The 10,631-nt window shown below is 36.6% G+C and overlaps 1 long non-coding RNA gene across 1 annotated transcript in view; it reads left to right on the top strand.

The window, feature by feature from the left end:
• Positions 1 to 10,354, top strand: part of Gm34297 — a 30,045-nt gene extending 19,691 nt beyond the window's left edge. The window contains exons 3-4 of the long non-coding RNA XR_871988.2: positions 5,919 to 6,049; positions 9,692 to 10,354. This is a non-coding gene — a long non-coding RNA (predicted gene, 34297). The remainder of the gene's footprint in view (positions 1 to 5,918; positions 6,050 to 9,691) is intronic.
• The last annotated feature ends 277 nt before the right edge of the window (positions 10,355 to 10,631 follow it).

The following is a 10,631-nucleotide window of genomic DNA, read 5'->3' on the forward strand; positions in this document are numbered from 1 at the left end:
TCAATTCATTAGGGGCAAAGAATCTATGCAATAATACTTCTTAGACTTCGGTGTGCACAGCATCAACTGGGAATCATGTTTTTAAAAATGTAGCTTCCTGGTCATCATCTTTTGAGGCAGCCTTGGCATTTCCAAAACACATTCAAGCATGCCAATTCATAAGGTTCAATGAACCTTCTTTATACAGGACTTCTAAGTGGGGGATGAAGATGAGGGAAGCTTGAAAATAGGTTTTCTGATTTGCTTCTTCATGCTCTACTCTTATTGATATACACAAACATACCAAACCTCTTTAGAAAAGAAGCTAGGCAGTGTGTGGTTTATCCTTTTGAAATACAAAACACAATGCAAATGCAAAATAATGACTGTTACAATTTTTTTTCTAAGCTTTGTGTTAACTATGGATTCACCATTGATTCACTCAAGGACTGTGTCTACTCTTCTTACTGAGGCCAGTCAACAAGTATAAAACCCCAAGACGACTGTGAAAACCTCAATATAACAAATGGCAACACTCAGGTTCCGTCTGGTTCAGAAGTGATCAGGCTCAGAAGTAATGGAACGAAAACAGTGTTTTAAGTTGGGGATCCACCCAGAGTGATGTTTTCTCTTTGTTGAGCTCAGGAATTAGCATATGTACTTAAAATGCTGACTCAGACTTTGGACAGGCCATTTGCTTTTCTGAGTTCAAACTACGTTAAAGCTTTTAATAAAACTCTGGGGGAAATTCCATTGCCATACAACGAAATTCCATTACGTACGGTTGGTTTTGGCTTCCGAGTTGGCAGTAAAACATAGCAAGTGACGTTTCCTTTCATTTTGTTCCTGAGGCTTGGCTACAACATTACTGTTTATATGTTTCTCAAGGATAGTATTTCCACTTAAAAATATTTCTAATTTTGTTCTTCAAAAAGTTCTAAATATAGGTACACTCTTATTATTATTATGCCATTGTGTGTTAAAATTAAGTAACAGCAATTATCTTGGTTAACAGTAGCCATAAATATGTTACACTTATGGTGTTTAAAATACTAAGGAACAATCTTTTGGTAGAAAAGTTTGGTTTTCCTGAAGTCCTGCATGAGGTTAAACGTGCAGTCATATTTCTGTGAGAACCAAAATCTCACCCATCAACAGTGTTTTAATATTTCTTAATTGTATAAAACATCACACACCAAAATGAAGCAGATCTAAAGTCCATACAACTGAACAAACACCTATAAAGTTATAATGGGCTCTTGAAACAGAAGCTGTGGAGCTTTGCATTAAATTTTATACTTTCAGTATCAGATATGTTTTATGTATCTATCTACTGCCAAAGGCAAAAAAAAAAGAAAGAAAGAAAGAAAGAAAGAAAAGAAAAGAAAAGAAAAGAAAAGAAAAGAAAAGAAAAGAAAAGAAAAGAAAAGAAAAGAAAAGAAAAATCATGGCAGAATTAGAAACAGAAAACAATTGACTCCATATCTTGATTCAAAGCTCGTGTCAAATAGACCTATGGCAGCACTCCTCTGCCAGCTGCAGCTAGCTCCAGTTCTACTGCCTCCTAGAATGGAGAGTCTTCAAAAGTTCCACATGGGCACTTGTGTAGATTTGAACAGGTTTGAACATGTGGTATGCTCAGTCAAACCGAAGACCTGTCACAACTAAAACTGGGTTGTCCTCACAAGAGACATTACAATTGGAAAGGAGTTTTGAAACTCCAACCTATGGCTCCACTTATTTTAAACATTACTTGACAGCACATATTCCCAATACAATGAGGGAAAAAGAGATGTTTTGATTTTGCAATCATTGAAGTAAGCTTTGATCTATTTTAATAGAAAAAAGAATATGTTCATTGAATATATTTATTTTTTATTTCCCAGTCTCTTTTAGGGGTTTCAAAGCAAATGAATAGAGAAAATAAGAGGCAGAAAAGCATAGGTAAGGCTAAGCATGAAAGTAATGGAGAATGTGTCTACTAATTTACACCAGACAATAATTTAGGAGACAGTATAATATATCAGGTTTTAACTGCTTGAATATTATTATACCAAACGTAATTTAGTGCTCAAACAAAAGTTCAATTCCACTCGTAGACATTTTTTACCTTGTCAAAAAAGATTCATAAAAAGGTCTTTCCTCCTGAATGTACCATACTGTACAAAAGGATTATTATTTGGTAGATATAAAAAAAGATATATCCCTTTGCAAAACTCTGAAGTCATGAATAGCAGAATCATAAAGAGACCCTGGAAAGAGATAAAAGAGCATCAGATTAGTATTGGTGCTAGAAGCTGGAGGAGGTAGCAGTTTGTAAATTATGCCTTCCAGATCAGTAGAAAGTATTAACAATCTCTTTGTGTAGTCAATCCCAAATCTAGCACAGGTAAAAGAATAAGTCTTTGTGTGTGATGAAAGTTTGTCTAGCTAGATTCCGGAAGTCATAAACAGCCAAAGACAAAGCCCCAGAAACATATCACTAACAACTTTACCCTACAAGAAACAGAAATAATAGTAATTACTTCCCAGAACATAGTATTGACTGCTTATTAGTGCCGGTTGACAAGGTGGGAATGACAGAGTCCTTTGGACCCAGAAGAGCAGTCATAGCACTTACAATCTTTGAAAAGTAAAATTCTGTACATAAACAAAGCTAGAGATGCCCTCCAGTCTATATACCCACTTAAGAGGTTCACAGCGAATACAAGTATTGCCTCTTGTTCAGCCACTACAAAAGCACATAGCTCTAGGCTTTTAGCCTCACAGACCAGAGGGCCTAACCATGGTAGATGATGAAAAGGTAGCTAAGAAATCATACTAGTTCTTATACAAGGATAAATAAGGTACAGATTTTATTTACCTAGAAAAAAAATGTAGCAAAATTCAATCACAACAAATAAAAACAATACTAACAAAACACTGTAATTAATGAAAATCACCAAAGAAGGTAAAATGCTGGTTTCTGAGGATGTGTAAGTATCAATAGAAGGATATGAGGACCGTAAAGCTTCCAGAAGGTAGGCAGGAAACATTCTTTCACACATGTATTTAAAAGGCTATCTTAACCCTGCCCACCTCTCATGAGGCTGTAATTACCCACAGTACCCAAGCCATCCCTGTTCATGGACATGAATCAAAGCCAACAGAAACGCAACATGACTTTTAGTCTATGTATATTGATATAGAAAGAGAGTGACTTTATTTCTGAGTTGAATAAAACCAGGAGCTATACTCTCTACCAAATGGAAAGAACTGGTGTTCGAGTATGCCAAAAAAAAAAAAAAAGTTGAGTCCTCAGCTACGTGAACAAGAAGGAATTCAGTTTCTTATACCAAGAATTCAAGTTGCATTTCTTGAATTTTTAATCCAGAGAATATTGATTACTCTACAGGTTGAGAAAATGAATCGTCAGATTAGAAATGAGAAAGCAAAGTTTGAGAAGAAAAAAAAAAATTAAAGTCCAAGCTAAGTAAGAAAGATGTTTTTTAATGTACATTTGAAATAACTTTGAAGACTAAAGTATACATTCTATAAGACCAAAAGAAAGCTCAGATGACGTCAGTGGGCCACAAAGAGTCATCTTTGAAGAATCGTGGAGAACAGATGTCTTGCTGGCAGGCGAGTAAGGGCAAATAAATGCTTCCATTTTCAAAAAAGGTGAGAGCAGTTCAGTTCTTTAAACTGTATGCCAAAGAGATTGAACGAAGCCCTAGCAAAACTCCAGAGTTATCAAAGGGTTAGTAAACACTTGGGAAGTAAAGACATGATCACTGGGGACCAAGACAATTTTATAAAGTTCAAATCATGCTAGGATTGTATCATGTCCTACTTTACCAACATTTACTACATAGGCTTAGGAGAATGTCACCATGCCAGGTACTTTCAAGACAATCTCTGATATAGTATAGTGTCATGGGCGATTACTGTGGCCATAATTGGTTGATGTTGATTATTGTAATAATTATTAATGTGCATTGTCAATTAAAGGTACCAGAATACACACACATAGGAAGATAAATAAATGACAATTTGCACATATTAATCCATATGTTTATATGCATAGCCACCCAAATGTATATTTAATATGCACTATAGCACACATAAATTCAAAAACATGCACACACATACACATACATACACAAACACATAGCATTTTATATATTTATATAAATATATGTGTGTATGTATGTATGTGTGTGTGTATAAGCACATACATTCTAATCTCCACAGCACAGAGGAGAAACACTGGGCTAAGAAATCTGTTCATTCATACAACTACTAAGAGTAAAATAGGGATCTCAATATCATATTTTTTTCTGATTTTCAAATCAATATTTCTTGTCAACAAAGGGATTCTAGGCACTTTTCACAGAGAACGATAACTGAAATTAACAGGAGTGATCAAAATAGATCTGAAGTACCTTTGGCCTGTTCAACTTTTAAAACTCTGAATAGTAATAGAAAAGGCATGATAATCAGGCCTGAATATAATGCAAAGTGTGTGGTGTGGTACAGAAAGACTGGAATCTATTTTGGATATAGTGACAAGAAGGGCAAGAGAAGCAACAGCATTCTCAGACCCAGTCCATACAGCAGCCCCTTAACTACGAAGAGCACTTTGACTCTTGGCTGTGAGCTCAAGAAATTAACAATGAGAAGTTGCTGCTGAACGAAAGAGTCCAGCACTGAGCTGCACAAGGGAAAACGATCTGAAGTTCACCAGAAGAGAGAAAATTGCCTCATTTAACCTTAAGGAAGTTGGATTAACACAGTGGTATTTGTCCAAAGTGAACTAGGCATGATGATAGAAAATCAAGTCTTCTGGAGCAAGCTAGAAAAAGAGAAATACTATGTATTGTAAGAGAAGACAACTTAGATAGTGAGTGAGTGAGTCTGTACTACCTAGTCACTCTCTTGTCCAGAGAGCTTTAAAAAAACAAACAGAATAAAAGGAAAGCTGTTTCTCTGAGTCAGAATTGAACATAATAAACATCAGAGGTTCCTGTTAAGGCTGGGATTAAATGCAGTGACTAATGAATGATTAAACGTTTCAGGGAGATGATGCATAAGACAGCGTAAAGGAAGTCAGAGTCACCTAGGTCCTGACCAGAATGAATGGTGTGGGCCGTTGATGTAAGTGTGGGCAGTTCAGACATCTATTGCCCTAGAAGTTCCCTCCAAAGCCTTTGCATTAGACAATTCCTGGGAGGAACTTGGATCTATCCTACTAGGGCATCATAACAAATTCAAGGTTTTCTGGTGCTGAGTGCCCAGTGAGATTTCTGCCAATGGAGTCCAACAGACTTTGGGTGTTGAGCAACACACCAACAGTCAAGCTTCTCACGGCAAGGAGAGCTGTCTATCTACCAAATATGGAGGAAATATTCTTCTCCAATCTCCATGAGGATGATCTCTCTGATCACAAAGAAATGGGAATTACATGACTAAAGAAACAAATCAGCTAACAGCTTTCATAAGCATTTCATAAACACTTCAACAACACTTCCTATTACCTACTGCTCTGAGGTCTATGCCAGAAACTAAAACGCTTTTAAGTAGTGCAAAAATTCCTGGGTCCCAAGCCAATGGTTTTGGTTATCAAAGCAGATGGAGAGTGGAGGATATGCACTGTTGTATAACTTTCTTGCTGCTACTAGAGCAAATTACCACAAACTTACAGTCAAAAATCCCAAATAGTACAAATATTATCTTTCCATTCTGGAGGTCAGAAGTACCAATGCAATCTCAGTGAGCTAAAAGCCAAGTGTCAGTAAATCTGTGTTCCTTTCAGGAGCTCTTTGGGTAAAAAGTCTGGTTCTTTGTCTTTTCCAACCTCCCAAGGCTCTCTGATTTCTCTGCCTTATGTCCCCCTCATTACTGCATCTTCCATTTTCCTTGTCATGTCTCCCACATTCTTGTCTACCTTCTCTACTCAGATACATCCTTCTGATCACATCCCATTCGATGGAATAAGCTAGCATAATCTATCCATAGCTACAGACTTCAAAGACTACAAGGATACAGGCGTTGTCATCCTGCCTCCTCAGTCCAGCTAATATTTAAACTAGTAAGTCTATGTCATATCACTACCAAAAACAAGTAGAAGGAATTTTCTGGTTGCTTTTCTCTTTTTCCTCCTCCTCCTCCTCCTCCTCCTCCTCCTCCTCCTCCTCCTCCTCCTCCTCCTCCTCCTCCTCTTCCTCCACCACCACCTTTACCTCTTCCTTTTCGTGTTCCTTCATCACTACTACCATCGTCCACATCCACATCCCCACCATCACCATGACCTCCTTGTCCTCTGTTTGTTCTTCTCTTCTTCCTCCTCCTTCTCTTCCTTTCTTTTCCCCTCCACTTCTACCACTACCACCTCTCTCTCCTCTTCCTTTCTCTCTTTCCCTTCATCAAAGACACAATTCCTTGAGATTTTTCAATAAATATCTTTAAAGGTTCATACATTTGACCTATATGAAGTGAAAATATTAAGAAAATCCATAAAGACACAGGTCTTCAAAACTTGAAGAAGTGGATTAGCAAGCAAAAGGGACCCCCTTCAAAAAATGCTATTTCCATCACCCTGTGACAAGAATGGGGTTTTTCCTTGTATGGTTTAAAATTTTGATTGTATGATTTTCAATATCCATAAGATATTTTAAAACCATTATTTCACAAAGTATCCAATTAGACAAATCATTTATGAGCAAATTTCCCATGCCAATAGAAACAGAGAGGACATGACCCTCCAGGAAGCTGTACTTGGAGTTTGTAGCTCACAAAGTTATGTTAGTGAAAACTTTTTATTTCCTGGAGGTTTCTCTAACACCCGTGTCTTTGATGTGGTTTCTATGATGAATGCCAGGCAAATACCAATTTCAAATTTTGCTCACTTTATGTTATTGCTGCCAACTCCCTTTTATGACCCAATTTGCTTACTAGAAACAAAATACACCATGAACTAATCAACCAGTCTGTAAGTTGGTATCCATTTGCATCAGTAGCCACAGAGGCTATAAAATAAAACTTGTAAGCCATTACCTGGCTGATGCTTGCAGAAAAGGTGCAAGTTCGATAGGCTGTCCAATGAGTTATGAGCAGTCTTTATCCTCTTTTCTGGAGCAACCAGGCAAGTTGTATCATCAGTAGTAGATGAATGCTCAAAATGGACACCTTGGAATGCCATGTCTATAAATAAATTTCAGTTTTCTACTTAACACCATGCCGTCACAAAGTAAAAACAATATTTTCAATAGTTCTATCTCATTCTTATGACACTAAGTTTTGTCTCATTTTAGCAATCAAAACTTGACCTGTTAACTTTTCTTTTTAACAGTCATAAAATGGGAAGTCACACCAGGTATCCCAAGAGACTAGAACAAAAAAATACTGCTAGAGGCTTATCAAGTTATTACATTAAACTGTATCATGAAGTGATTTCTGCTGGGACCTCTTAAATCCATGTTTCTCAACTTGTGGGTCACAACCTCAATGAGTCAATTTATAAGAAGAAGAAGAACATATCCTGAATATCAAATATTTACATTATGATTCACAACAGTAGCAAAATTACAGTTCTGAAATACCAATGAAAATAACTGTATGGTTGGGGGTCACCACAACATGAAGAAGTACGTTAAAGGGTCACAGCATCAGGAAGGTTGATAACCACTGCCTTAAATGTGTTTGTGGTTTTTTTGTGTATTCATAAGACATTTTCATAGTGGCATATGCAAATTGTCTGATGTTAATTTATATATAAAAGGTTTATTCTTTCCAAGCAGACATACATATACTAACAAGAGTGCATTTTCACTATATTTAAGAATACCATAAAATATAGTAAGAAGGATATGATGTCAGAATTAAGGGAAACCTGTGCAGGAAAATCTCCACCCAGGCTTTCCCTAATGGATTCATACTGTTGCATCTCAATGACTGGAGCAGGGTGTGATAAGTGAAGCCTTGCTCATCACTTCATCGGGAGGCAGCTGCCCATGATGCGCTCCCATTACCTTAGTCTCCAGAATCTGCAGTCCAGAGCCTCGAGTAGCCAAAGGACTACAGCAAAGGGAATAATTTCATTTATCAATTAACAAGAACCAACTGATTACTTCGAAAAGTTCCAAGACTCAGAAAGTTCAATGGTTAAAATTATTATTATTTGCAGTTTGATGTTAGAATGTTAACATTTTTTATCCCCATTTTCTCATTTATAAGCAAACATAACAATGTATTGTTTTTATGATCTGTATGTAAAGCGAGCCCTCTTGAAGACTTCTATGTTAGAGGCTTAGTGGGTCTCCAGTTGGTAGAGCCAGCAGTGGAGAGGTAAATAGTTCATGAAGGCTCCAGCCTAAACAATGGCCTAACCTACTGGTGAGTTCATATTTTGATGGTATTGTGGCCTCAATGTGGGCAACAGATTACTACAGGCATGACAATTGAAGGATACCTTGCCAATGCGTTCCTATATGCTTCACCCTGGGGTGAGTAGCTGCTTAATACTTACATAGTAGTAAGCTACTATGACATTCTGTCTCACTTTAGGCCCAAAGCAATGGACTTAAGCTATTATATACTGAAACCGCTGAAACTATAAGCTAAAAGGAAGGTTTTTACCCCCTTGGAATTGTTTACAACAGTGTTAAGGGAATAAATCACACATCTGTGGTATGTTGACTTTTAAACTTAAAATGGCTGCACTACACTACACAGCACTATTCTTTCTGCCTGCTATGTTGTAGCAGATCTACTGCTGTGCCCTTGTTTTTAAGTCTTTCCCAATTTCTACAATGGAGAAATAATATTATAATAATAATAAATAATAATACTTCTAGACCTGACTGAGATTATTCATGTGCTTCAATGCATCAATTAAGGATCTGAATAAAGAGAATGACTCTTCAGGAAAAATTTAGGCATCCTATTCATCTTATTTGTGTTCGGTCCTCTTCTTTGCTACTCATCAGCTGAGACTTTAAACTTTTTATTTTTCTTAATTATAATATCTTTGTCTATACAATGGGAAATAGTGTTTACTTACCTAACTTTAATGAATTTCGAGTATGTTTATTCAAAGTATGTGACTGCCCAAGCCCAGCAAACTATAATAATTCATTTTCTGTATGCAAAACTCATTTAAAAGTGGCTAAAGTACAAAATAGAATTGGAATTGGAACTTTCAGAAGTAACCATGCCTCTGAGCACAGCTGGTGCCAGGAGCTTCAAGTCAAGTTTCTATCTAGCATCTTCTGGCTCTGTTCACTGCTTCCTGGATTCATGCTCAGACTGGCTTTTATCCTACTTAAAAGGAAAGAGAACCTTTTTCCAATATATACTGAAGGAAAGCCCAAAGAAAGATTCTCATTAGTTTTGTTTGGGTCATGTACCTATTCATAAACTAATCACTATGGGTAGATAAAGATGAGGCAAAATGATTTGTGCATTATATCTGCTCTTTGACTGCTAACTGGGAATTGTTAATTTCTCAATACTTACAACATAGGGTTCTCTTCTTCAGAAGTGGAATTCCAGAGCAAAAAGAGAAAGATGCTAAGCCAAAATAATAACAAATATCCATCATCATGGTTAACAAATTTCTGTGATGTTTTATTAGCATTGTTATTATTGTTGGTATTATTATTTAGATTAACAGCATAATATCCTGCATTCTCCAAATAAATAGCTTCAATCAAATCTGTGTCTATACCCATAGGAAAAGAAGGAGTTGGTTCGTGTGATTCTGAAGGAATCTGTTCCAAGATCTGCAGGGCAAGTTGGCTGAAAAGACGCCGGAGAGCCAATGGTACCTTCCTGCTCTGAAGAAAGGCATGCTCAAGGAGACACAGCCAATGCTTTCGTCTGAATCCAAAGGCAGGAGAAAGTTGATATCGTAGTACACGGATGATGTCATGAGTCGTCTCACATAGGGAGTCAGTCTCAACCATTTTATTCTCTCCAAATAGTCAACAGATTAGGCAAATCCTACCCATGCTAATAATAGCATTAGTAATCATTATAAGTCACCTACAAAAAGGGGGTTCTTCCTTAACTAGTATGCAGATTTGCATATGACTCTCATGTTTATAAAAACTATTCTTGAGGATACACCCCAAATAATGTTTGACCAAGTAGCTAAATACATGCACCCCAAGCAAGTGGGCACTAATGATCAGATCTAGAAACCTAAGATAAAAAAAAAAATGGAAGTGTCAAATATTTTTCCAACACTAAGCAAGAGCATGGAAGAGCAGATTTTCTGACATCTGTGGTTCATAGAAGCCCTTGTATGACCTTTATATTACTTTATTCTCTCAGATCAACAAAGTAAGACCATTTGGTCATGTTCTATAGACATGAAAAAAAAAAAAAAAAAAAACCAGCAACGGTCTCTTCAGACAGTCTTAATAATCACTGAAACTTGCCCAAAGATCAAATGAGAAATTAACTTAAATGAAAGCAATTCTAATGAGAAAAGCATACGTCACTACCCAGGTAGAAATTTACTAATGAAGCAATCAACTGCTATCAGACAAGGTGTGTGATATATTACACATAGTATATTCAATATCTATGTATGCCTCCATCACCACTAAATATAGGCACTACTTTTTCAGGACAACACAGAAGAGAAAATTAGGATAAAAAATGTTAAG

Source organism: Mus musculus, chromosome 10 (genome assembly GCF_000001635.26).
Source record: "Mus musculus strain C57BL/6J chromosome 10, GRCm38.p6 C57BL/6J".
NCBI lineage: Eukaryota > Metazoa > Chordata > Mammalia > Rodentia > Muridae > Mus > Mus musculus.